Source organism: Etheostoma spectabile, unplaced genomic scaffold (genome assembly GCF_008692095.1).
Source record: "Etheostoma spectabile isolate EspeVRDwgs_2016 unplaced genomic scaffold, UIUC_Espe_1.0 scaffold00018908, whole genome shotgun sequence".
Lineage (NCBI taxonomy): Eukaryota > Metazoa > Chordata > Actinopteri > Perciformes > Percidae > Etheostoma > Etheostoma spectabile.
The window spans coordinates 15,751-42,513 of NW_022604560.1; the positions used below are offsets into that span (position 1 = coordinate 15,751).

A 26,763-nucleotide genomic window follows, 5' to 3' on the forward strand; every position below is an offset into this window, starting at 1 on the left:
AGATCGGAGCTGCATTTCCGTGATGAAAAATTGCTAAAAAGCGGTTTGACGTGGCTCGTTGGTCTAGGGGTATGATTCTCGCTTAGGGTGCGAGAGGTCCCGGGTTCAAATCCCGGACGAGCCCAAAGGTGTAAAATGGTGTTGATACCTAATTGAGCATTGAAGTCCAGCTTAGAATCAAGTCCATCCAGATAAAAGACAGCAGGTGCATGTGTTAGTGTAGAATATTTGACAATAATGCTGATATTCTCTTTCTAATTAAAACTGAAGACTTTGTTCTCAGCTTTCAAGTTGTGATTGATCCTTGACTCTGGCCTTGGAAGGACCTGGGATCCCCTAACAAGATAAGTAGGAAGCAAAAGTGTAGTAGAGCATTTTTGCAACTTTGCATAGCCTGCTTCAACTGAAGTAAACAGAAGAACTGGGAAAAATATGAGGAACAAATGAGCAGGACATAAACCGTAACCATCCTGTTGTTTTTTTCCTTAACCCAACCTTCCAGTTTTTGTTCCAAGTCCTGTTATTGCTTTCCTAAACCCAACCGTCCCGTTGTTGTCCCGCGTGTCATGGAAAAGTAAGGCCACCCACAAGCCTTTCCTTACCTTAAAGGGGGCCTGTGTAAAAAATGTTAACACCGCACAACGTGGTGGTGGTACCAAATGTGGGAAAATTCTGTGAGCTTGTTGATCTAGGGAAGCTTGGTCTTACAGAATTCCTGGTCGCACAAACTATTAACACCGCATTACGCGCTGGTGGCACGGAATGCGTGAAAATTTTGTGTGGCCACCACGGAAAACAATGCCAAAGTGATGTCACTGAGAAGATGACGTAGCATTAAGAGCCACTACGGTAGTGAGAAGTATGAAAGGCCAAAAAACCGCAAAGGGAGGTTGGTTGAGGTGTTTGACGGGTCAACAGAAGATCCAGTAGAGCGTGATCGTGTCCCGTCTGTCACGTTTCCTAAGCCCAACCAAAACCATCCTGTTGTTATTTTCCTAAACTCAAACCTGTTGTTGTCCCAAGTCCCGTTATTGCTTTCCTAAACCCAACCGTTTATGGTTTTCCTAAACCCAACCGTCCCATTGTTGTCCCGCGTGTCATGGTATTGTAAGCCCACCCACAAGCCTTTCCTTACCTTAAAGTGGTCGTGTTCATTTCACGGAATTAATGGTCACAAACTGTTAACAACGCACTACGTGGTGGTGGTGGCACAGAATGTGTGAAAATTCTGCGTGGCCACCACGGAAAACAATGACAATGTAAAGTCAATAAGAAATGACGTACTAAACCCAACCATTTTTGACGAAAAAATTCAAGTTTGAATTTTAGTAAAACGTTTTACGTCAAAGGTATTCTGTTGTCCAATGTAATTAGAAAGCTGAATCTGGCAGGGGAGCCATAGAAAGACCCAATGTCAAACTACTTAACCATTGCCTTTCAAGTCAATGACAGATCGGAGCTGCATTTCCGTGATGAAAAATTGCTAAAAAGCGGTTTGACGTGGCTCGTTGGTCTAGGGGTATGATTCTCGCTTAGGGTGCGAGAGGTCCCGGGTTCAAATCCCGGACGAGCCCAAAGGTGTAAAATGGTGTTGATACCTAATTGAGCATTGAAGTCCAGCTTAGAATCAAGTCCATCCAGATAAAAGACAGCAGGTGCATGTGTTAGTGTAGAATATTTGACAATAATGCTGATATTCTCTTTCTAATTAAAACTGAAGACTTTGTTCTCAGCTTTCAAGTTGTGATTGATCCTTGACTCTGGCCTTGGAAGGACCTGGGATCCCCTAACAAGATAAGTAGGAAGCAAAAGTGTAGTAGAGCATTTTTGCAACTTTGCATAGCCTGCTTCAACTGAAGTAAACAGAAGAACTGGGAAAAATATGAGGAACAAATGAGCAGGACATAAACCGTAACCATCCTGTTGTTTTTTTCCTTAACCCAACCTTCCAGTTTTTGTTCCAAGTCCTGTTATTGCTTTCCTAAACCCAACCGTCCCGTTGTTGTCCCGCGTGTCATGGAAAAGTAAGGCCACCCACAAGCCTTTCCTTACCTTAAAGGGGGCCTGTGTAAAAAATGTTAACACCGCACAACGTGGTGGTGGTACCAAATGTGGGAAAATTCTGTGAGCTTGTTGATCTAGGGAAGCTTGGTCTTACAGAATTCCTGGTCGCACAAACTATTAACACCGCATTACGCGCTGGTGGCACGGAATGCGTGAAAATTTTGTGTGGCCACCACGGAAAACAATGCCAAAGTGATGTCACTGAGAAGATGACGTAGCATTAAGAGCCACTACGGTAGTGAGAAGTATGAAAGGCCAAAAAACCGCAAAGGGAGGTTGGTTGAGGTGTTTGACGGGTCAACAGAAGATCCAGTAGAGCGTGATCGTGTCCCGTCTGTCACGTTTCCTAAGCCCAACCAAAACCATCCTGTTGTTATTTTCCTAAACTCAAACCTGTTGTTGTCCCAAGTCCCGTTATTGCTTTCCTAAACCCAACCGTTTATGGTTTTCCTAAACCCAACCGTCCCATTGTTGTCCCGCGTGTCATGGTATTGTAAGCCCACCCACAAGCCTTTCCTTACCTTAAAGTGGTCGTGTTCATTTCACGGAATTAATGGTCACAAACTGTTAACAACGCACTACGTGGTGGTGGTGGCACAGAATGTGTGAAAATTCTGCGTGGCCACCACGGAAAACAATGACAATGTAAAGTCAATAAGAAATGACGTACTAAACCCAACCATTTTTGACGAAAAATTCAAGTTTGAATTTTAGTAAAACGTTTTACGTCAAAGGTATTCTGTTGTCCAATGTAATTAGAAAGCTGAATCTGGCAGGGGAGCCATAGAAAGACCCAATGTCAAACTACTTAACCATTGCCTTTCAAGTCAATGACAGATCGGAGCTGCATTTCCGTGATGAAAAATTGCTAAAAAGCGGTTTGACGTGGCTCGTTGGTCTAGGGGTATGATTCTCGCTTAGGGTGCGAGAGGTCCCGGGTTCAAATCCCGGACGAGCCCAAAGGTGTAAAATGGTGTTGATACCTAATTGAGCATTGAAGTCCAGCTTAGAATCAAGTCCATCCAGATAAAAGACAGCAGGTGCATGTGTTAGTGTAGAATATTTGACAATAATGCTGATATTCTCTTTCTAATTAAAACTGAAGACTTTGTTCTCAGCTTTCAAGTTGTGATTGATCCTTGACTCTGGCCTTGGAAGGACCTGGGATCCCCTAACAAGATAAGTAGGAAGCAAAAGTGTAGTAGAGCATTTTTGCAACTTTGCATAGCCTGCTTCAACTGAAGTAAACAGAAGAACTGGGAAAAATATGAGGAACAAATGAGCAGGACATAAACCGTAACCATCCTGTTGTTTTTTTCCTTAACCCAACCTTCCAGTTTTTGTTCCAAGTCCTGTTATTGCTTTCCTAAACCCAACCGTCCCGTTGTTGTCCCGCGTGTCATGGAAAAGTAAGGCCACCCACAAGCCTTTCCTTACCTTAAAGGGGGCCTGTGTAAAAAATGTTAACACCGCACAACGTGGTGGTGGTACCAAATGTGGGAAAATTCTGTGAGCTTGTTGATCTAGGGAAGCTTGGTCTTACAGAATTCCTGGTCGCACAAACTATTAACACCGCATTACGCGCTGGTGGCACGGAATGCGTGAAAATTTTGTGTGGCCACCACGGAAAACAATGCCAAAGTGATGTCACTGAGAAGATGACGTAGCATTAAGAGCCACTACGGTAGTGAGAAGTATGAAAGGCCAAAAAACCGCAAAGGGAGGTTGGTTGAGGTGTTTGACGGGTCAACAGAAGATCCAGTAGAGCGTGATCGTGTCCCGTCTGTCACGTTTCCTAAGCCCAACCAAAACCATCCTGTTGTTATTTTCCTAAACTCAAACCTGTTGTTGTCCCAAGTCCCGTTATTGCTTTCCTAAACCCAACCGTTTATGGTTTTCCTAAACCCAACCGTCCCATTGTTGTCCCGCGTGTCATGGTATTGTAAGCCCACCCACAAGCCTTTCCTTACCTTAAAGTGGTCGTGTTCATTTCACGGAATTAATGGTCACAAACTGTTAACAACGCACTACGTGGTGGTGGTGGCACAGAATGTGTGAAAATTCTGCGTGGCCACCACGGAAAACAATGACAATGTAAAGTCAATAAGAAATGACGTACTAAACCCAACCATTTTTGACGAAAAAATTCAAGTTTGAATTTTAGTAAAACGTTTTACGTCAAAGGTATTCTGTTGTCCAATGTAATTAGAAAGCTGAATCTGGCAGGGGAGCCATAGAAAGACCCAATGTCAAACTACTTAACCATTGCCTTTCAAGTCAATGACAGATCGGAGCTGCATTTCCGTGATGAAAAATTGCTAAAAAGCGGTTTGACGTGGCTCGTTGGTCTAGGGGTATGATTCTCGCTTAGGGTGCGAGAGGTCCCGGGTTCAAATCCCGGACGAGCCCAAAGGTGTAAAATGGTGTTGATACCTAATTGAGCATTGAAGTCCAGCTTAGAATCAAGTCCATCCAGATAAAAGACAGCAGGTGCATGTGTTAGTGTAGAATATTTGACAATAATGCTGATATTCTCTTTCTAATTAAAACTGAAGACTTTGTTCTCAGCTTTCAAGTTGTGATTGATCCTTGACTCTGGCCTTGGAAGGACCTGGGATCCCCTAACAAGATAAGTAGGAAGCAAAAGTGTAGTAGAGCATTTTTGCAACTTTGCATAGCCTGCTTCAACTGAAGTAAACAGAAGAACTGGGAAAAATATGAGGAACAAATGAGCAGGACATAAACCGTAACCATCCTGTTGTTTTTTTCCTTAACCCAACCTTCCAGTTTTTGTTCCAAGTCCTGTTATTGCTTTCCTAAACCCAACCGTCCCGTTGTTGTCCCGCGTGTCATGGAAAAGTAAGGCCACCCACAAGCCTTTCCTTACCTTAAAGGGGGCCTGTGTAAAAAATGTTAACACCGCACAACGTGGTGGTGGTACCAAATGTGGGAAAATTCTGTGAGCTTGTTGATCTAGGGAAGCTTGGTCTTACAGAATTCCTGGTCGCACAAACTATTAACACCGCATTACGCGCTGGTGGCACGGAATGCGTGAAAATTTTGTGTGGCCACCACGGAAAACAATGCCAAAGTGATGTCACTGAGAAGATGACGTAGCATTAAGAGCCACTACGGTAGTGAGAAGTATGAAAGGCCAAAAAACCGCAAAGGGAGGTTGGTTGAGGTGTTTGACGGGTCAACAGAAGATCCAGTAGAGCGTGATCGTGTCCCGTCTGTCACGTTTCCTAAGCCCAACCAAAACCATCCTGTTGTTATTTTCCTAAACTCAAACCTGTTGTTGTCCCAAGTCCCGTTATTGCTTTCCTAAACCCAACCGTTTATGGTTTTCCTAAACCCAACCGTCCCATTGTTGTCCCGCGTGTCATGGTATTGTAAGCCCACCCACAAGCCTTTCCTTACCTTAAAGTGGTCGTGTTCATTTCACGGAATTAATGGTCACAAACTGTTAACAACGCACTACGTGGTGGTGGTGGCACAGAATGTGTGAAAATTCTGCGTGGCCACCACGGAAAACAATGACAATGTAAAGTCAATAAGAAATGACGTACTAAACCCAACCATTTTTGACGAAAAATTCAAGTTTGAATTTTAGTAAAACGTTTTACGTCAAAGGTATTCTGTTGTCCAATGTAATTAGAAAGCTGAATCTGGCAGGGGAGCCATAGAAAGACCCAATGTCAAACTACTTAACCATTGCCTTTCAAGTCAATGACAGATCGGAGCTGCATTTCCGTGATGAAAAATTGCTAAAAAGCGGTTTGACGTGGCTCGTTGGTCTAGGGGTATGATTCTCGCTTAGGGTGCGAGAGGTCCCGGGTTCAAATCCCGGACGAGCCCAAAGGTGTAAAATGGTGTTGATACCTAATTGAGCATTGAAGTCCAGCTTAGAATCAAGTCCATCCAGATAAAAGACAGCAGGTGCATGTGTTAGTGTAGAATATTTGACAATAATGCTGATATTCTCTTTCTAATTAAAACTGAAGACTTTGTTCTCAGCTTTCAAGTTGTGATTGATCCTTGACTCTGGCCTTGGAAGGACCTGGGATCCCCTAACAAGATAAGTAGGAAGCAAAAGTGTAGTAGAGCATTTTTGCAACTTTGCATAGCCTGCTTCAACTGAAGTAAACAGAAGAACTGGGAAAAATATGAGGAACAAATGAGCAGGACATAAACCGTAACCATCCTGTTGTTTTTTTCCTTAACCCAACCTTCCAGTTTTTGTTCCAAGTCCTGTTATTGCTTTCCTAAACCCAACCGTCCCGTTGTTGTCCCGCGTGTCATGGAAAAGTAAGGCCACCCACAAGCCTTTCCTTACCTTAAAGGGGGCCCTGTAAAAAATGTTTACACCGTTTAATTTGGTCTGGATTGTTTATAAAAAAGCTTGTCTTACAGAATTCCTGTTGTCTACAGTCAAGATATGAACATCATTTTTTTTGTGACAAACTGGGTGATTGGAAGATTTGTGTTGCCACTGAGTCAATGCATGTTCAAAAATGGTTGTAGGGCCTTAAGGTGTAACTAAACAAAGAAAAATAAATGATCTTCCAGATCTGTATTGAAATCACAACAATAAGTAAAACCTAAGCCATTTTCCATTTCTAAAACCCTTGTCATGGTATTGGGAGTCCCACTGTGAAGCGTAATCATTGTAACTTATACAGTTGACAAACCTACATGGTTTTTTTCCAAAAAAGTCAAGACGTTTTGCTCTCAGACATTGTAAAATTATGCCAATAAAAACATAATAAAGTCATATTTATTGATATTACACCCACAGCAATGTTATACAAGCAAATATGTGTCTAAATAGGGCTTATTTGGCCTTCCATAGAGTCTATAGGCATTTTTTCAAGTCCCCTCTGGCCTTCCATACAAGAGGCTGCGGTTTATCTCGTTATATGGGGTATGCACTTCCTGAAAAATAGACAGGACAGACCACGAGCGGGAGATCAAGATTAGACGAACGATTCAGCGGCAGAGGTGATCCAAAACGCAGCATGCATTATTAGTGTAGAAATGGACAATCTTGCTATATTCTCTGGATTAAAGCTGAAGAGGTTCTGAAGTTCCAGGCTGGAAGAAATCCCCTGTAAAGGCTAGAAGAGCGGGCAAAAGACCTTCCGTAAACAGAAAACTCAGAAAAAATGAAACAAAAGTGAGTAAATCGTTGTATGGTTCAAAACCTTATTAACTATGCTCAAAGGTACTTTTTTCCCGCGTGCGAAAAGTAAGGCTCAGAGGCCTTAAAGGGGGCCTGTGTAAAAAATGTTAACGTGGTGGTGGTACCAAATGTGGGAAAATTCTGTGAGCTTGTTGATCTAGGGAGCTTGGTCTTACAGAATTCCTGGTCGCACAAACTATTAACACCGCATTACGCGCTGGTGGCACGGAATGCGTGAAAATTTTGTGTGGCCACCACGGAAAACAATGCCAAAGTGATGTCACTGAGAAGATGACGTAGCATTAGGAGCCACTACGGTAGTGAGAAGTATGAAAGGCCAAAAAACCGCAAAGGGAGGTTGGTTGAGGTGTTTGACGGGTCAACAGAAGATCCAGTAGAGCGTGATCGTGTCCCGTCTGTCACGTTTCCTAAGCCCAACCAAAACCATCCTGTTGTTATTTTCCTAAACTCAAACCTGTTGTCCCAAGTCCCGTTATTGCTTTCCTAAACCCAACCGTTTATGGTTTTCCTAAACCCAACCGTCCCATTGTTGTCCCGCGTGTCATGGTATTGTAAGCCCACCCACAAGCCTTTCCTTACCTTAAAGTGGTCGTGTTCATTTCACGGAATTAATGGTCACAAACTGTTAACAACGCACTACGTGGTGGTGGTGGCACAGAATGTGTGAAAATTCTGCGTGGCCACCACGGAAAACAATGACAATGTAAAGTCAATAAGAAATGACGTACTAAACCCAACCATTTTTGACGGAAAAATTCAAGTTTGAATTTTAGTAAAACGTTTTACGTCAAAGGTATTCTGTTGTCCAATGTAATTAGAAAGCTGAATCTGGCAGGGGAGCCATAGAAAGACCCAATGTCAAACTACTTAACCATTGCCTTTCAAGTCAATGACAGATCGGAGCTGCATTTCCGTGATGAAAAATTGCTAAAAAGCGGTTTGACGTGGCTCGTTGGTCTAGGGGTATGATTCTCGCTTAGGGTGCGAGAGGTCCCGGGTTCAAATCCCGGACGAGCCCAAAGGTGTAAAATGGTGTTGATACCTAATTGAGCATTGAAGTCCAGCTTAGAATCAAGTCCATCCAGATAAAAGACAGCAGGTGCATGTGTTAGTGTAGAATATTTGACAATAATGCTGATATTCTCTTTCTAATTAAAACTGAAGACTTTGTTCTCAGCTTTCAAGTTGTGATTGATCCTTGACTCTGGCCTTGGAAGGACCTGGGATCCCCTAACAAGATAAGTAGGAAGCAAAAGTGTAGTAGAGCATTTTTGCAACTTTGCATAGCCTGCTTCAACTGAAGTAAACAGAAGAACTGGGAAAAATGAGGAACAAATGAGCAGGACATAAACCGTAACCATCCTGTTGTTTTTTTCCTTAACCCAACCTTCCAGTTTTTGTTCCAAGTCCTGTTATTGCTTTCCTAAACCCAACCGTCCCGTTGTTGTCCCGCGTGTCATGGAAAAGTAAGGCCACCCACAAGCCTTTCCTTACCTTAAAGGGGGCCTGTGTAAAAATGTTAACACCGCACAACGTGGTGGTGGTACCAAATGTGGGAAAATTCTGTGAGCTTGTTGATCTAGGGAAGCTTGGTCTTACAGAATTCCTGGTCGCACAAACTATTAACACCGCATTACGCGCTGGTGGCACGGAATGCGTGAAAATTTTGTGTGGCCACCACGGAAAACAATGCCAAAGTGATGTCACTGAGAAGATGACGTAGCATTAAGAGCCACTACGGTAGTGAGAAGTATGAAAGGCCAAAAAACCGCAAAGGGAGGTTGGTTGAGGTGTTTGACGGGTCAACAGAAGATCCAGTAGAGCGTGATCGTGTCCCGTCTGTCACGTTTCCTAAGCCCAACCAAAACCATCCTGTTGTTATTTTCCTAAACTCAAACCTGTTGTTGTCCCAAGTCCCGTTATTGCTTTCCTAAACCCAACCGTTTATGGTTTTCCTAAACCCAACCGTCCCATTGTTGTCCCGCGTGTCATGGTATTGTAAGCCCACCCACAAGCCTTTCCTTACCTTAAAGTGGTCGTGTTCATTTCACGGAATTAATGGTCACAAACTGTTAACAACGCACTACGTGGTGGTGGTGGCACAGAATGTGTGAAAATTCTGCGTGGCCACCACGGAAAACAATGACAATGTAAAGTCAATAAGAAATGACGTACTAAACCCAACCATTTTTGACGAAAAATTCAAGTTTGAATTTTAGTAAAACGTTTTACGTCAAAGTATTCTGTTGTCCAATGTAATTAGAAAGCTGAATCTGGCAGGGGAGCCATAGAAAGACCCAATGTCAAACTACTTAACCATTGCCTTTCAAGTCAATGACAGATCGGAGCTGCATTTCCGTGATGAAAATTGCTAAAAAGCGGTTTGACGTGGCTCGTTGGTCTAGGGGTATGATTCTCGCTTAGGGTGCGAGAGGTCCCGGGTTCAAATCCCGGACGAGCCCAAAGGTGTAAAATGGTGTTGATACCTAATTGAGCATTGAAGTCCAGCTTAGAATCAAGTCCATCCAGATAAAAGACAGCAGGTGCATGTGTTAGTGTAGAATATTTGACAATAATGCTGATATTCTCTTTCTAATTAAAACTGAAGACTTTGTTCTCAGCTTTCAAGTTGTGATTGATCCTTGACTCTGGCCTTGGAAGGACCTGGGATCCCCTAACAAGATAAGTAGGAAGCAAAAGTGTAGTAGAGCATTTTTGCAACTTTGCATAGCCTGCTTCAACTGAAGTAAACAGAAGAACTGGGAAAAATATGAGGAACAAATGAGCAGGACATAAACCGTAACCATCCTGTTGTTTTTTTCCTTAACCCAACCTTCCAGTTTTGTTCCAAGTCCTGTTATTGCTTTCCTAAACCCAACCGTCCCGTTGTTGTCCCGCGTGTCATGGAAACGTAAGGCCACCCACAAGCCTTTCCTTACCTTAACACTCTGGGCCCTGAGGCCATTTTTACAGTTTAATTTCCGTCTGGATTTATTTATAAAAAAAGCTTGTAAAACATCACCCTGTTGTCTACAGTCAAGATATGAACATCATTTTTTTTTAGGACAAACTGGTTATTGAATATTTGGGTTGCAGTGAGGTCACTTGCATGTTAAAAATGGTTGTAGGGCCTTAAAGATAAATAAATAAATAAATAAATAATGAATCTTCCAGATATGTATTGAAATCACAGACATATAAGTAAAACCTAAGCCATTTTCCATTCTAAACACTTGTCTATGTATTGGGAGTCACACTGTGAAGAAATAATCATTGTAACTTATACAGTTGACAAAATACATGCATTTTTTCCAAAAAGTCAAGACGTTTTGCTCTCATGACATTTACTTATGCCAATATAACATAATAATGTCATATTTATTGATACACCCCCACAGCATGTTATACAAGCAAATATGTGTCTAAATAGGGCATTATTTGGCTTCCATAGAGTCTATAGGCATTTTTGTCCCCTCTGGCCTTCCACACAAGAGGGGTGCCTTTATCTCCCATATATGGGCATGCACTTCCTGAAAAATAGACAGGACAGACACGAGCGGGAGATCAGAGATTAGACGAACGATTCAGCGGCAGAGGTGAGCCAAAACGCGATGAATTATGGATATAAAGTGGACCAATCTTGGCTATAACAGTATGGATTTAAGCCCAAAGAGGCTGAAGTTCAGGCTGGATAGAAAATCCCTGTAAAGGCTAGAAAGACGGGAAAAGACCTCCGTAAAAGCCGAAAACGTCAGATTTAAACGAAACAGAAAGTGAGTAAAATCGCTTGTATGGTTCAAAAGTTATTAAACTATGAATCAGAGGTACTTTTTTACTCGTGGGCGAGTGTCTCGGGCTCAGAGGGTTAAAGGGGGCCTGTTTAAAAATGTTACGTGGTGGTGGTACCGAATGTGGGAAAATTCTGTGTGCTTGTTTTATCTAGGCAGCTTGGTCTCACAGAATTCATGGTCGCACAAACTACTAACACTGCATTACGCGGTGGTGGCACGGAATGCGTGAACATTTTGTGTGGCCACCAAGGAAAACAATGCCAAAGTGATGTCACTGAGAAGATGACGTAGCATTAGGAGCCACTACGGTAGCGAGAAGTATGAAAGGCCAAAAACCCGCAAATTGAGGTTGGTTGAGGTGTTTGACGGGTCAACAGAAGTTCCAGTAGAGCGTGATTGTGTCCCGCCTGTCACGTTTCCTAAGCCACCGAAACCATCCTGTTGTTATTTTCCTAAACTCAAACCTGTTGTCCCAAGTCCCGTTATTGCTTTCCTAAACCCAACCGTTTATGGTTTTCCTAAACCCAACCGTCCCATTGTTGTCCCGCGTGTCATGGTATGTAAGCCCACCCACAAGCCTTTCCTTACCTTAAAGTGGTCGTGTTCATTTCACGGAATTAATGGTCACAAACTGTTAACAACGCACTACGTGGTGGTGGCACAGAATGTGTGAAAATTCTGCGTGGCCACCACGGAAAACAATGACAATGTAAAGTCAATAAGAAAATGACGTACTAAACCCAACCATTTTTGACGGAAAAAATTCAAGTTTGAATTTTAGTAAAACGTTTTACGTCAAAGGATTCTGTTGTCCAATGTAATTAGAAAGCTGAATCTGGCAGGGGAGCCATAGAAAGACCCAATGTCAAACTACTTAACCATTGCCTTTCAAGTCAATGACAGATCGGAGCTGCATTTCCGTGATGAAAAATTGCTAAAAAGCGTTTTACGTGGCTCGTTGGTCTAGGGGTATGATTCTCGCTTAGGGTGCGAGAGGTCCCGGGTTCAAATCCCGGACGCCCAAAGGTGTAAAATGGTGTTGATACCTAATTGAGCATTGAAGTCCAGCTTAGAATCAAGTCCATCCAGATAAAACACAGGTGCATGTGTTAGTGTAGAATATTTGACATAATGCTGATATTCTCTTTCTAATTAAAACTGAAGACTTTGTTCTCAGCTTTCAAGTTGTGATTGATCCTTGACTCTGGCCTTGGAAGGACCTGGATCCCCTAACAAGATAAGTAGGAAGCAAAAGTGTAGTAGAGCATTTTTGCAACTTTGCATAGCCTGCTTCAACTGAAGTAAACAGAAGAACTGGGAAAAATATGAGGAACAAATGAGCAGGACATAAACCGTAACCATCCTGTTGTTTTTTTCCTAACCCACCCTTCCAGTTTTTGTTCCAAGTCCTGTTATTGCTTTCCTAAACCCAACCGTCCCGTTGTTGTCGCCGTGTCATGGAAAGTAAGGCCACCCACAAGCCTTTCCTTACCTTAAAGGGGGCCTGTGTAAAAAATGTTAACACCGCACAACGTGGTGGTGGTACCAAATGTGGGAAAATTCTGTGAGCTTGTTGATCTAGGGAAGCTTGGTCTTACAGAATTCCTGGTCGCACAAACTATTAACACCGCATTACGCGCTGGTGCACGGAATGCGTGAAAATTTTGTGTGGCCACCACGGAAAACAATGCCAAGTGATGTCACTGAGAAGATGACGTAGCATTAGAGCCACTACGGTAGTGAGAAGTATGAAAGGCAAAAAACCGCAAAGGGAGGTTGGTTGAGGTGTTTGACGGTCAACAGAAGATCCAGTAGAGCGTGATCGTGTCCCGTCTGTCACGTTTCCTAAGCCCAACCAAAACCATCCTTTTGTTATTTTCCTAAACTCAAACCTGTTGTTGTCCCAAGTCCCGTTTTGCTTTCCTAAACCCAACCGTTTATGGTTTTCCTAAACCCAACCGTCCCATTGTTGTCCCGCGTGTCATGGTATTGTAAGCCCACCCACAGCCTTTCCTTACCTTAAAGTGGTCGTGTTCATTTCACGGAATTAATGGTCACAAACTGTTAACAACGCACTACGTGGTGGTGGTGGCACAGAATGTGTGAAAATTCTGCGTGGCCACCACGGAAAACAATGACAATGTAAAGTCAATAAGAAATGACGTACTAAACCCAACCATTTTTGACGGAAAAATTCAAGTTTGAATTTTAGTAAAACGTTTTACGTCAAAGTATTCTGTTGTCAATGTAATTAGAAAGCTGAATCTGGCAGGGGAGCCATAGAAAGACCCAATGTCAAACTACTTAACCATTGCCTTTCAAGTCAATGACAGATCGGAGCTGCATTTCCGTGATGAAAAATTGCTAAAAAGCGGTTTGACGTGGCTCGTTGGTCTAGGGGTATGATTCTCGCTTAGGGTGCGAGAGGTCCCGGTTCAAATCCCGACGAGCCCAAAGGTGTAAAATGGTGTTGATACCTAATTGAGCATTGAAGTCCAGCTTAGAATCAAGTCCATCCAGATAAAAGACAGCAGGTGCATGTGTTAGTGTAGAATATTACAATAATGCTGATATTCTCTTTCTAATTAAACTGAAGACTTTGTTCTCAGCTTTCAAGTTTGTGATTGATCCTTGACTCTGGCCTTGGAAGGACCTGGATCCCCTAACAAGATAAGTAGGAAGCAAAATGTAGTAGAGCATTTTTGCAACTTTGCATAGCCTGCTTCAACTGAGTAAACAGAAGAACTGGGAAAATATGAGGAACAAATGAGCAGGACATAAACCGTACCATCCTGTTGTTTTTTTCCTTAACCCAACCTTCCAGTTTTTTGTTCCAAGTCCTGTTATTGCTTTCCTAACCCAACCGTCCCGTTGTTGTCTGTCATGGAAACGTAAGGCCACCCACAAGCCTTTCCTTACCTTAACACTCTGGCCCTGAGGCCATTTTTACAGTTTAATTTCCGTCTGGATTTATTTAATAAAAAGCTTGTACCATCAACCCTGTTGTCTACAGTCAAGATATGAACATCATTTTTTTTAACACCTGGGTTATTGGAAATTTGGGTTGCAGTGAGGTCACTTGCATGTTAAAAATGGTTGTAGGGCCTTAAAGATAAATAAATAAATAAATACAAATGAATCTTCCAGATATGTATTGAAAATCACAGACATTAAGTAAAAACCTAAGCCATTTTCCATTCTAAAACACTTGTCATATGTATTGGGAGTCACACTGTGACGAAATATCTTGTAACTTTACAGTTGACAAATACATGCATTTTTTCCAAAAAAGTCAAGACGTTTTGCTCTCATGACATTTACTTATGCCAATAATAACATAATAATGTCATATTTTTATGGATATACACCCACAGCAATGTTATACAAGCAAAATGTGTCTAAATAGGGCATATTTGGCCTTCCATAGAGTCTATAGGCATTTTTGTCCCCTCTGCCTTCCTACAAGAGGGTGCCTTTATCTCCCATATATGGGCATGCACTTCCTGAAAATAGACAGGACAGACACAGAGCGGGACAGATCAGAGATTAGACGAACGATTCAGCGCAGAGGTGAGCCCAAACGCGATGAATTATGGATATAAAGTGGACCAATCTTGGCCTATAACAGTATTGATTTAAGCCCAAAGAGGCTGAATTCCAGGCTGGATAGAAAATTCCCCGTGAAGGCTAGAAGACGGGGAAAAGACCTCCGTAAAGCCGAAAACGTCAGATTTAAACGAAACAGAATGAGTAAATCGCTTGTATGGTTCAAAAGTTATTAAACTATGAATCAGAGGTACTTTTTTACTCGTGGGCGAGTGTCTCGGGCTCAGAGGGTTAAAGGGGGCCTGTTTTAAAAAATGTTACGTGGTGGTGGTACCGAATGTGGGAAAATTCTGTGTGCTTGTTTATCTAGGGCAGCTTGGTCTCACAGAATTCATGGTCGCACAAACTACTAACACTGCATTACGCGGTGGTGGCACGGAATGCGTGAACATTTTGTGTGGCCACCAGGAAAACAATGCCAAAGTGATGTCACTGAGAAGATGAGTAGCATTAGGAGCCACTACGGTAGCGAGAAGTATGAAAGGCCAAAAACCCGCAAATTGAGGTTGGTTGAGGTGTTTGACGGGTCAACAGAAGTTCCAGTAGAGCGTGATTGTGTCCCGCCTGTCACGTTTCCTAAGCCCAACCGAAACCATCCTGTTGTTATTTTCCTAAACTCAAACCTGTTGTCCCAAGTCCCGTTATGCTTTCCTAAACCAACCGTTTATGGTTTTCCTAAACCCAACCGTCCCATGTTGTCCCGCGTGTCATGGTATTGTAAGCCCACCCACAAGCCTTTCCTTACCTTAAAGTGGTCGTGTTCATTTCACGGAATTAATGGTCACAAACTGTTAACAACGCACTACGTGGTGGTGGTGGCACAGAATGTGTGAAAATTCTGCGTGGCCACCACGGAAACAATGACAATGTAAAGTCAATAAGAAATGACGTACTAAACCCAACCATTTTTGACGGAAAAATTCAAGTTTGAATTTTAGTAAAACGTTTTACGTCAAAGGTATTCTGTTGTCCAATGTAATTAGAAAGCTGAATCTGGCAGGGGAGCCATAGAAAGACCCAATGTCAAACTACTTAACCATTGCCTTTCAAGTCAATGACAGATCAGAGCTGCATTTCCGTGATGAAAAATTGCTAAAAAGCAGTTTTACGTGGCTCGTTGGTCTAGGGGTATGATTCTCGCTTCGGGTGCGAGAGGTCCCGGGTTCAAATCCCGGACGAGCCCAAAGGGTAAAACGTTGTTGATACCTAATTGAGCATTGAAGTCCAGCTTGGAATCAAGTACATCCAGATAAAAGACAGCATGTGTTTGTGTAGAATATTTGGCAATAATGCTGATATTCTCTTTCTAATTAAAACTGAAGACTTTGTTCTCAGCTTTCAAGTTGTGATTGATCCTTGACTCTGGCCTTGGAAGGACCTGGGATCCCCTAACAAGATAAGTAGGAAGCAAAAGTGTAGTAGAGCATTTTTGCAACTTTGCATAGCCTGCTTCAACTGAAGTAACAGAAGAACTGGAAAAATATGAGGAACAAATGAGCAGGACATAAACCGTAACCATCCTGGTTGTTTTTTTCCTTAACCCAACCTTCCAGTTTTTGTTCCAAGTCCTGTTATTGCTTTCTAAACCCAACCGTCCCGTTGTTGTCCCGCGTGTCATGGAAAGTAAGGCCACCCACAAGCCTTTCCTTACCTTAAAGGGGCCTGTGTAAATTTAACACCGCAAACGTGGTGGGTCCAAATGTGGGAAAATTCGTGAGCTTGTTGATAGGGAAGCTTGGTCTAACAGAATTCCTGGTCGCACAACTATACACACCGCATTACGCGCTGGTGGCACGGAATGCTTGAAAATTTTGTGTGGCCACCACGGAAAACAATGCCAAGGATGTCACTGAGAATGAGTAGCATTAGGAGCCACTACGTAGTGAGAAGTATGAAAGCCAAAAAACCGCAGGGAGGTTGGTTGAGGTGTTTGCGGTCAACAGAAGATCCAGTAGAGCGTGATCGTGTCCCGTCTGTCACGTTTTCCTAAGCCCAACCAAACCATCCTGTGTTATTTCCTAAACTCAAACCTGTTGTTGTCCCAGTCCCGTTATGCTTTCCTAAACCAACCGTTTATGGTTTTCTAAACCAACCGTCCCATTGTTGTCCCGCGTGTCATGGTATTGTAAGCCCACCCACAAGCTTTCCTTACCTAAAGTGGTCGTGTTCATTTCACGGATTATGGTCACAAACTGTCACAACGCACTAGTGGTGGTGGTGGCACAGAATGTGTGAAAATTCTGCGTGCCACCACGGAAAACAATGACAATGTAAAGTCAATAAGAAATGACTACTAAACCCAACCATTTTTGACGAAAAATTCAAGTTTGAATTTTAGTAAACGTTTTACGTCAAGGTATTCTGTGTCCAATGTAATTAGAAAGCTGAATCTGGCAGGGGAGCCCATGAAAGACCCAATGTCAACCTACTAACCATTGCCTTTCAAGTCAATGACAGATCGGAGCTGCATTTCCGTGATGAAAAATTGCTAAAAAGCGGTTTGACGGGCCGTTTGTCTAGGGTATGATTCTCGCTTAGGGTGCGAGAGGTCCCGGGTTCAATCCCGGACGAGCCCAAGGTGTAAAATGGTGTTGATACCTAATTGAGCATTGAAGTCCAGCTTAGAATCAAGTCCATCCAGATAAAAGACAGCAGGTGCATGTGTTAGTGTAGAATATTGACAATAATGCTGATATTCTCTTTCTAATTAAACTGAAGACTTTGTTCTCACTTTCAAGTTGTGATTGATCCTTGACTCTGGCCTGGAAGGACCTGGATCCCCAAAAATAAGTAGGAGCAAAAGTGTAGTAGAGCATTTTGCAACTTTGCATAGCCTGCTTCAACTGAAGTAAACAGAAGAACTGGGAAAAATATGGGAACAATGAGCAGGACATAAACCGTAACCATCCTGTTGTTTTTTTCCTTAACCAACCTTCCATTTTTGTTCCAGTCTGTTATTGCTTTCCTAAACCCAACGTCCGTTGTTGTCCCGCGGTCATGGAAAAGTAAGGCCACCCACAGCCTTTCCTACCTTAAAGGGGGCCTGTGTAAAAATGTTAACACCGCACAACTGGTGGTGGTACCAAATGTGGGAAAATTCTGTGAGCTTGTTGATCTAGGGAAGCTTGGTCTTACAGAATTCCTGGTCGCACAAACTATTAACACCGCATTACGCGTGTGGCACGGAATGCGTGAAAATTTTGTGTGGCCACCACGGAAAACAATGCCAAAGTGATGTCACTGAGAAGATGACGTAGCATTAGAGCCACTACGGTAGTGAGAAGTATGAAAGGCCAAAAAACCGCAAAGGGAGGTTGGTTGAGGTGTTTGACGGGTCAACAGAAGATCCAGTAGAGCGTGATCGTGTCCCGTCTGTCACGTTTCCTAAGCCCACCAAAACCTGTTGTTATTTTCCTAAACTCAAACCTGTTGTTGTCCCAAGTCCCGTTATTGCTTTCCTAAACCCAACGTTTATGGTTTCCTAAACCCAACCGTCCCATTGTTGTCCCGCGTGTCATGGTATTGTAAGCCCACCCACAAGCCTTTCCTTACTTAAAGTGGTCGTGTTCATTTCACGGAATTAATGGTCACAAACTGTTAACAACGCACTACGTGGTGGTGGTGGCACAGAATGTGTGAAAATTCTGCGTGGCCACCACGGAAAACAATGACAATGTAAAGTCAATAGAAATGACGTACTAAACCCAACCATTTTTGACGAAAAAATTCAAGTTTGAATTTTAGTAAAACGTTTTACGTCAAAGGTATTCTGTTGTCCAATGTAATTAGAAAGCTGAATCTGGCAGGGGAGCCATAGAAAGACCCAATGTCAAACTACTTAACCATTGCCTTTCAAGTCAATGACAGATCGGAGCTGCATTTCCGTGATGAAAAATGCTAAAAAGCGGTTTTGACGTGGCTCGTTGGTCTAGGGGTATGATTCTCGCTTAGGGTGCGAGAGGTCCGGGTTCAAATCCCGGACGAGCCCAAAGGTGTAAAATGGTGTTGATACCTAATTGAGCATTGAAGTCCAGCTAGAATCAAGTCCATCCAGATAAAAGACAGCAGGTGCATGTTTTAGTGTAGAATATTTGACAATAATGCTGATATTCTCTTTCTAATTAAACTGAAGACTTTGTTCTCAGCTTTCAAGTTGTGATTGATCCTTGACTCTGGCCTTGGAAGGACCTGGGATCCCTAACAAGATAAGTAGGAAGCAAAGTGTAGTAGAGCATTTTTGCAACTTTGCATAGCCTGCTTCAACTGAAGTAAACAGAAGAACTGGGAAAATATGAGGAACAAATGAGCAGGACATAAACCGTAACCATCCTGTTGTTTTTTTCCTTAACCCAACCTTCCAGTTTTTGTTCCAAGTCCTGTTATTGCTTTCCTAAACCCAACCGTCCCGTTGTTGTCCCGCGTGTCATGGAAACGTAAGGCCACCCACAAGCCTTTCCTTACCTTAACACTCTGGGCCCTGAGGCCATTTTTACAGTTTAATTTCCGTCTGGATTTATTTAATAAAAAAGCTTGTAAAACATCAACCCTGTTGTCTACAGTCAAGATATGAACATCATTTTTTTTAGGACAAACTGGGTTATTGGATATTTGGGTTGCAGTGAGGTCACTTGCATGTAAAAATGGTTGTAGGGCCTTAAAGATAAATAAATAAATAATAAAAATGAATCTTCCAGATATGTATTGAAATCACAGACATATAAGTAAAACCTAAGCCATTTTCCATTGTAAAACACTTGTCATATGTATTGGGAGTCACACTGTGAAGAAATAATCATTGTAACTTATACAGTTGACAAAATACATGCATTTTTTCCAAAAAAGTCAAGACGTTTTGCTCTCATGACATTACTTATGCCAATAATAACATAATAATGTCATATTTATTGATATTACACCCACAGCACTGTTATACAAGCAAATATGTGTCTAAATAGGGCATTATTTGGCCTTCCATAGAGTCTATAGGCATTTTTGTCCCTCTGGCCTTCCATACAAGAGGGGTGCCTTTATCTCCCATATATGGCATGCACTTCCTGAAAAATAGACAGGACAGACACAGAGCGGGAGATCAGAGATTAGACCAACGATTCAGCGGCAGAGGTGAGCCAAAACGCGATGAATTATGGATATAAAGTGGACCAATCTTGGCTATAACAGTATGGATTTAAAGCCCAAAGAGGCTGAAGTTCCAGGCTGGATAGAAAATCCCCTGTAAAGGCTAGAAAGACGGGAAAAAGACCTCGTAAGCCGAAAACGTCAGGATTTAAACGAAACAGAAAGTGAGTAAATCGCTTGTATGGTTCAAAAGTTATTAAACTATGAATCAGAGGTACTTTTTACTCGTGGCGAGTGTCTCGGGCTCAGAGGGTTAAAGGGGGCCTGTTTAAAAAATGTTACGTGGTGGTGGTACCGAATGTGGGAAAATTCTGTGTGCTTGTTTATCTAGGGCAGCTTGGTCTCACAGAATTCATGGTCGCACAAACTACTAACACTGCATTACGCGGTGGTGGCACGGAATGCGTGAAATTTTGTGTGGCCACCAAGGAAAACAATGCCAAAGTGATGTCACTGAGAAGATGACGTAGCATTAGGAGCCACTACGGTAGCGAGAAGTATGAAAGGCCAAAAACCCGCAAATTGAGGTTGGTTGAGGTGTTTGACGGGTCAACAGAAGTTCCAGTAGAGCGTGATTGTGTCCCGCCTGTCACGTTTCCTAAGCCCAACCGAAACCATCCTGTTGTTATTTTCCTAAACTCAAACCTGTTGTCCCAAGTCCCGTTATTGCTTTCCTAAACCCAACCGTTTATGGTTTTCCTAAACCCAACCGTCCCATTGTTGTCCCGCGTGTCATGGTATTGTAAGCCCCCCACAAGCCTTTCCTTACCTTAAAGTGGTCGTGTTCATTTCACGGAATTAATGGTCACAAACTGTTAACAACGCACTACGTGGTGGTGGGGGCACAGAATGTGTGAAAATTCTGCGTGGCCACCACGGAAAACAATGACAATGTAAAGTCAATAAGAAATGACGTACTAAACCCAACCATTTTTGACGGAAAAATTCAAGTTTGAATTTTAGTAAAACGTTTTACGTCAAAGGTATTCTGTTGTCCAATGTAATTAGAAAGCTGAATCTGGCAGGGGAGCCATAGAAAGACCCAATGTCAAACTACTTAACCATTGCCTTTCAAGTCAATGACAGATCAGAGCTGCATTTCCGTGATGAAAAATTGCTAAAAAGCAGTTTTACGTGGCTCGTTGGTCTAGGGGTATGATTCTCGCTTCGGGTGCGAGAGGTCCCGGGTTCAAATCCCGGACGAGCCCAAAGGGTAAAACGTTGTTGATACCTAATTGAGCATTGAAGTCCAGCTTGGAATCAAGTACATCCAGATAAAAGACAGCATGTGTTTATGTAGAATATTTGGCAATAATGCTGATATTCTCTTTCTAATTAAAACTGAAGACTTTGTTCTCAGCTTTCAATTTGTGATTAATCCTTGACTCTGGCCTTGGAAGGACCTGGGATCCCCTAACAAGATAAGTAGGAAGCAAAAGTGTAGTAGAGCATTTTTGCAACTTTGCATAGCCTGCTTCAACTGAAGTAAACAGAAGAACTGGGAAAAATATGAGGAACAAATGAGCAGGACATAAACCGTAACCATCCTGTTGTCTTTTTCCTTAACCCAACCTTCCAGTTTTTGTTCCAAGTCCTGTTATTGCTTTCCTAAACCCAACCGTCCCGTTGTTGTCCCGCGTGTCATGGAAAAGTAAGGCCACCCACAAGCCTTTCCTTACCTTAAAGGGGGCCTGTGTAAAAATGTTAACACCGCACAACGTGGTGGTGGTACCAAATGTTGGAAAATTCTGTGAGCTTGTTGATCGAGGAAGCTTGGTCTTACAGAATGCCTGGCGCACAAACTATTAACACCGCATTACGCGCTGGTGGCACGGAATGCGTGAAAATTTTGTGTGGCCACCACGGAAAACAATGCAAAGTGATGTCATGAGAGATGACGTAGCTTAGGAGCCACTACGGTAGTGAGAAGTAGAAAGGCAAAAAAAAAGGGAGGGTGGTTGAGGTGTTTGACGGGTCAACAGAAGATCCAGTAGAGCTGATCGTGTCCCGTCTGTCACGTTTCCTAAGCCCAACCAAAAACCATCCTTTGTATTTTCTAAACTCAAACCTGTGTTGTCCAAGTCCCGTTATTGCTTCCTAAACCCAACCGTTTATGGTTTTCCTAAACCCAACCGTCCCATTGTTGTCCCCGTGTCATGGTATTGTAAGCCCACCCACAAGCCTTTCCTTACCTTAAAGTGGTCGTGTTCATTTCACGGAATTAATGGTCACAAACTGTTAACAACGCACTACGTGGTGGTGGTGGCACAGAATGTGTGAAAATTCTGCGTGGCCACCACGGAAAACAATGACAATGTAAAGTCAATAAGAAATGACGTACTAACCCAACCATTTTTGACGAAAAAATTCAAGTTTGAATTTTGTAAACGTTTTACGTCAAAGGTATTCTGTTGTCAATGTAATTAGAAAGCTGAATCTGGCAGGGGAGCCATAGAAAGACCCAATGTCAAACTACTTAACCATTGCCTTTCAAGTCATGACAGATCGGAGCTGCATTTCCGTGATGAAAAATTGCTAAAAAGCGGTTTGACGTGGCTCGTTGGTCTAGGGTATGATTCTCGCTTAGGGTGCGAGAGGTCCCGGGTTCAAATCCCGGACGAGCCCAAAGGTGTAAAATGGTGTTGATACCTATTGAGCATTGAAGTCCAGCTTAGAATCAAGTCCATCCAGATAAAAGACAGCAGGTGCATGTGTTAGTGTAGAATATTGACAATAATGCTGATATTCTCTTTCTAATTAAAACTGAAGACTTTGTTCTCAGCTTTCAAGTTGTGATTGATCCTTGACTCTGGCCTTGGAAGGACCTGGGATCCCCTAACAAGATAAGTAGGAAGCAAAAGTGTAGTAGAGCATTTTTGCAACTTTGCATAGCCTGCTTCAACTGAAGTAAACAGAAGAACTGGGAAAAATATGAGGAACAATGAGCAGGACATAAACCGTAACCATCCTGTTGTTTTTTCCTAACCCAACCTTCCAGTTTTTGTTCCAAGTCCTGTTATTGCTTTCCTAAACCCAACCGTCCCGTTGTTGTCCGCGTGTCATGGAAGTAAGGCCACCCACAAGCCTTTCCTTACCTTAAAGGGGCCTGTGTAAAAATGTTAACACCGCACAACGTGGTGGTGGTACCAAATGTGGGAAATTCTGTGAGCTTGTTGATCTAGGGAAGCTTGGTCTTACAGAATTCCTGGTCGCACAAACTATTAACACGCATTACGCGCTGGTGGCACGGAATGCGTGAAAATTTTGTGTGGCCACCACGGAAAACAATGCCAAAGTGATGTCACTGAGAAGATGACGTAGCATTAGGAGCCACTACGGTAGTGAGAAGTATGAAAGGCCAAAAAACCGCAAAGGGAGGTTGGTTGAGGTGTTTGACGGGTCAACAGAAGATCCAGTAGAGCGTGATCGTGTCCCGTCTGTCACGTTTCCTAAGCCCAACCAAAACCATCCTGTTGTTATTTTCCTAAACTCAAACCTGTTGTTGTCCCAGTCCCGTTATTGCTTTCCTAAACCCAACCGTTTATGGTTTTCCTAAACCCAACCGTCCCATTGTTGTCCCGCGTGTCATGGTATTGTAAGCCCACCCACAAGCCTTTCCTTACCTTAAAGTGGTCGTGTTCATTTCACGGAATTAATGGTCACAAACTGTTAACAACGCACTACGTGGTGGTGGTGGCACAGAATGTGTGAAAATTCTGCGTGGCCACCACGGAAAACAATGACAATGTAAAGTCAATAAGAAATGACGTACTAAACCCAACCATTTTTGACGAAAAATTCAAGTTTGAATTTTAGTAAAACGTTTTACGTCAAAGGTATTCTGTTGTCCAATGTAATTAGAAAGCTGAATCTGGCAGGGGAGCCATAGAAAGACCCAATGTCAAACTACTTAACCATTGCCTTTCAAGTCAATGACAGATCGGAGCTGCATTTCCGTGATGAAAAATTGCTAAAAAGCGGTTTGACGTGGCTCGTTGGTCTAGGGGTATGATTCTCGCTTAGGGTGCGAGAGGTCCCGGGTTCAAATCCCGGACGAGCCCAAAGGTGTAAAATGGTGTTGATACCTAATTGAGCATTGAAGTCCAGCTTAGAATCAAGTCCATCCATAAAAGACAGCAGGTGCATGTGTTAGTGTAGAATATTTGACAATAATGCTGATATTCTCTTTCTAATTAAAACTGAAGACTTTGTTCTCAGCTTTCAAGTTGTGATTGATCCTTGACTCTGGCCTTGGAAGGACCTGGGATCCCTAACAAGATAAGTAGGAAGCAAAAGTGTAGTAGAGCATTTTTGCAACTTTGCATAGCCTGCTTCAACTGAAGTAAACAGAAGAACTGGGAAAAATATGAGGAACAAATGAGCAGGACATAAACCGTAACCATCCTGTTTTTTTTTTCCTTAACCCACCTTCCAGTTTTTGTTCCAAGTCCTGTTATTGCTTTCCTAAACCCAACCGTCCCGTTGTTGTCCCGCGTGTCATGGAAACGTAAGGCCACCCACAAGCCTTTCCTTACCTAACACTCTGGGCCCTGAGGCCATTTTTACAGTTTAATTTCCGTCTGGATTTATTTAATAAAAAAGCTTGTAAAACATCAACCTGTTGTCTACAGTCAAGATATGAACATCATTTTTTTTAGGACAAACTGGGTTATTGGAATATTTGGGTTGCAGTGAGGTCACTTGCATGTTAAAAATGGTTGTAGGGCCTTAAATAAAAATAAATAAATAAATGAATCTTCCAGATATGTATTGAAATCACGGACATATAAGTAAAACCTAAGCCATTTTCCATTGTAAAACACTTGTCATATGTCTTGGAAGTCACACTGTGAAGAAATAATCATTGTAACTTATACAGTTGACAAAATACATGCATTTTTCCAAAAAAGTCAAGACGTTTTGCTCTCATGACATTTACTTATGCCAATAATAACATAATAATGTCATATTTATTGATATTACACCCACAGCAATGTTATACAAGCAAATATGTGTCTAAATAGGGCATTCTTTGGCCTTCCATAGAGTCTATAGGCATTTTTGTCCCCTCTGGCCTTCCATACAAGAGGGGTGCCTTTATCTCCCATATATGGGCATGCACTTCCTGAAAAATAGACAGGACAGACACAGAGCGGGAGATCAGAGATTAGACAAACGATTCAGCGGCAGAGGTGAGCCAAAACGCGATGAATTATGGATATAAAGTGGACCAATCTTGGCTATAACAGTATGGATTTAAAGCCCAAGAGGCTGAAGTTCCAGGCTGGATAGAAAATCCCCTGTAGAGGCTAGAAAGACGGGAAAAAGACCTCCGTAAAGCCGAAAACGTCAGGATTTAAACGAAACAGAAAGTGAGTAAATCGCTTGTATGGTTCAAAAGTTATTAAACTATGAATCAGAGGTACTTTTTTACTCGTGGGCGAGTGTCTCGGCCTCAGAGGGTTAAAGGGGGCCTGTGTAAAAATGTTACGGTGGTGGTGGTACCGAATGTGGGAAAATTCTGTGTGCTTGTTTATCTAGGGCAGCTTGGTCTCACAGAATTCATGGTCGCACAAACTACTAACACTGCATTACGCGGTGGTGGCACGGAATGCGTGAAAATTTTGTGTGGCCACCAAGGAAAACAATGCCAAAGTGATGTCACTGAGAAGATGACGTAGCATTAGGAGCCACTACGGTAGCGGAAGTATGAAAGGCCAAAAACCCGCAAAGGGAGGTTGGTTGAGGTGTTTGACGGGTCAACAGAAGTTCCAGTAGAGCGTGATTGTGTCCCGTCTGTCACGTTTCCTAAGCCCAACCAAACCATCCTGTTGTTATTTTCCTAAACTCAAACCTGTTGTCCCAAGTCCCGTTATTGCTTTCCTAAACCCAACCATTTATGGTTTTCCTAAACCCAACCGTCCCATTGTTGTCCCGCGTGTCATGGTATTGTAAGCCCACCCACAAGCCTTTCCTTACCTTAAAGTGGTCGTGTTCATTTCACGGAATTAATGGTCACAAACTGTTAACAACGCACTACGTGGTGGTGGTGGCACAGAATGTGTGAAAATTCTGTGTGGCCACCACGGAAAACAATGCCAATGTAAAGTCAATAAGAAATGACGTACTAAACCCAACCATTTTTGACGGAAAATTTCAAGTTTGAATTTTAGTAAAAGGTTTTGCGTCAAAAGTATTCTGTTGTCCAATGTAATTAGAAAGCTGAATCTGGCAGGGGAGCCATAGAAAGACCCAATGTCAAACTACTTAACCATTGCCTTTCAAGTCAATGACAGATTGGAGCTGCATTTCCGTGATGACAAATTGCTAAAAAGCAGTTTTACGTGGCTCGTTGGTCTAGGGGTATGATTCTCGCTTAGGGTGCGAGAGGTCCCGGGTTCAAATCCCGGACGAGCCCAAAGGGTAAAATGGTGTTGATACCTAATTGAGCATTGAAGTCCAGCTTAGAATCAAGTCCATCCAGATAAAAGACAGCAGGTGCATGTGTTAGTGTAGAATATTTGACAATAATGCTGATATTCTCTTTCTAATTAAAACTGAAGACTTTGTTCTCAGCTTTCAATTTGTGATTGATCCTTGACCTGGCCTTGGAAGGACCTGGGATCCCCTAACAAGATAAGTAGGAAGCAAAAGTGTAGTAGAGCATTTTTGCAACTTTGCATAGCCTGCTTCAACTGAGTAAACAGAAGAACTGGGAAAAATATGAGGAACAAATGAGCAGGACATAAACCGTAACCATCCTGTTGTTTTTTCCTAACCCAACCTTCCAGTTTTTGTTCCAAGTCCTGTTATTGCTTTCCTAAACCCAACCGTCCCGTTGTTGTCCCGCGTGTCATGGAAACGTAAGGCCACCCACAAGCCTTTCCTTACCTTAACACTCTGGGCCCTGAGGCCATTTTTACAGTTTAATTTCCGTCTGGATTTATTTAATAAAAAAGCTTG

General features: G+C 42.6%; 15 non-coding genes across 15 annotated transcripts; all 15 read left to right on the forward strand.

The window, feature by feature from the left end:
* The first annotated feature begins 52 nt into the window (after positions 1-52).
* Positions 53-124, forward strand: trnap-agg (transfer RNA proline (anticodon AGG)). The gene has a single exon. It is a non-coding gene; the product is annotated as a tRNA-Pro (tRNA).
* Positions 125-1,502: 1,378 nt separating this feature from the next.
* Positions 1,503-1,574, forward strand: trnap-agg (transfer RNA proline (anticodon AGG)). Its single transcript has one exon. It is a non-coding gene; the product is annotated as a tRNA-Pro (tRNA).
* Positions 1,575-2,951: 1,377 nt separating this feature from the next.
* Positions 2,952-3,023, forward strand: trnap-agg (transfer RNA proline (anticodon AGG)). Its single transcript has one exon. It is a non-coding gene; the product is annotated as a tRNA-Pro (tRNA).
* A 1,378-nt stretch (positions 3,024-4,401) lies between these two features.
* trnap-agg (transfer RNA proline (anticodon AGG)) lies at positions 4,402-4,473 on the forward strand. The gene has a single exon. It is a non-coding gene; the product is annotated as a tRNA-Pro (tRNA).
* A 1,377-nt stretch (positions 4,474-5,850) lies between these two features.
* On the forward strand, positions 5,851-5,922 carry trnap-agg (transfer RNA proline (anticodon AGG)). The gene has a single exon. It is a non-coding gene; the product is annotated as a tRNA-Pro (tRNA).
* A 2,291-nt stretch (positions 5,923-8,213) lies between these two features.
* On the forward strand, positions 8,214-8,285 carry trnap-agg (transfer RNA proline (anticodon AGG)). Its single transcript has one exon. It is a non-coding gene; the product is annotated as a tRNA-Pro (tRNA).
* Positions 8,286-9,657: 1,372 nt separating this feature from the next.
* Positions 9,658-9,729, forward strand: trnap-agg (transfer RNA proline (anticodon AGG)). The gene has a single exon. It is a non-coding gene; the product is annotated as a tRNA-Pro (tRNA).
* Positions 9,730-12,010: 2,281 nt separating this feature from the next.
* On the forward strand, positions 12,011-12,081 carry trnap-agg (transfer RNA proline (anticodon AGG)). Its single transcript has one exon. It is a non-coding gene; the product is annotated as a tRNA-Pro (tRNA).
* A 1,360-nt stretch (positions 12,082-13,441) lies between these two features.
* trnap-agg (transfer RNA proline (anticodon AGG)) lies at positions 13,442-13,511 on the forward strand. The gene has a single exon. It is a non-coding gene; the product is annotated as a tRNA-Pro (tRNA).
* Positions 13,512-15,775: 2,264 nt separating this feature from the next.
* Positions 15,776-15,847, forward strand: trnap-cgg (transfer RNA proline (anticodon CGG)). The gene has a single exon. It is a non-coding gene; the product is annotated as a tRNA-Pro (tRNA).
* Positions 15,848-18,581: 2,734 nt separating this feature from the next.
* trnap-agg (transfer RNA proline (anticodon AGG)) lies at positions 18,582-18,652 on the forward strand. Its single transcript has one exon. It is a non-coding gene; the product is annotated as a tRNA-Pro (tRNA).
* Positions 18,653-20,936: 2,284 nt separating this feature from the next.
* trnap-cgg (transfer RNA proline (anticodon CGG)) lies at positions 20,937-21,008 on the forward strand. Its single transcript has one exon. It is a non-coding gene; the product is annotated as a tRNA-Pro (tRNA).
* A 1,346-nt stretch (positions 21,009-22,354) lies between these two features.
* On the forward strand, positions 22,355-22,425 carry trnap-agg (transfer RNA proline (anticodon AGG)). The gene has a single exon. It is a non-coding gene; the product is annotated as a tRNA-Pro (tRNA).
* A 1,364-nt stretch (positions 22,426-23,789) lies between these two features.
* On the forward strand, positions 23,790-23,861 carry trnap-agg (transfer RNA proline (anticodon AGG)). The gene has a single exon. It is a non-coding gene; the product is annotated as a tRNA-Pro (tRNA).
* A 2,285-nt stretch (positions 23,862-26,146) lies between these two features.
* Positions 26,147-26,218, forward strand: trnap-agg (transfer RNA proline (anticodon AGG)). The gene has a single exon. It is a non-coding gene; the product is annotated as a tRNA-Pro (tRNA).
* Positions 26,219-26,763: the final 545 nt, after the last annotated feature.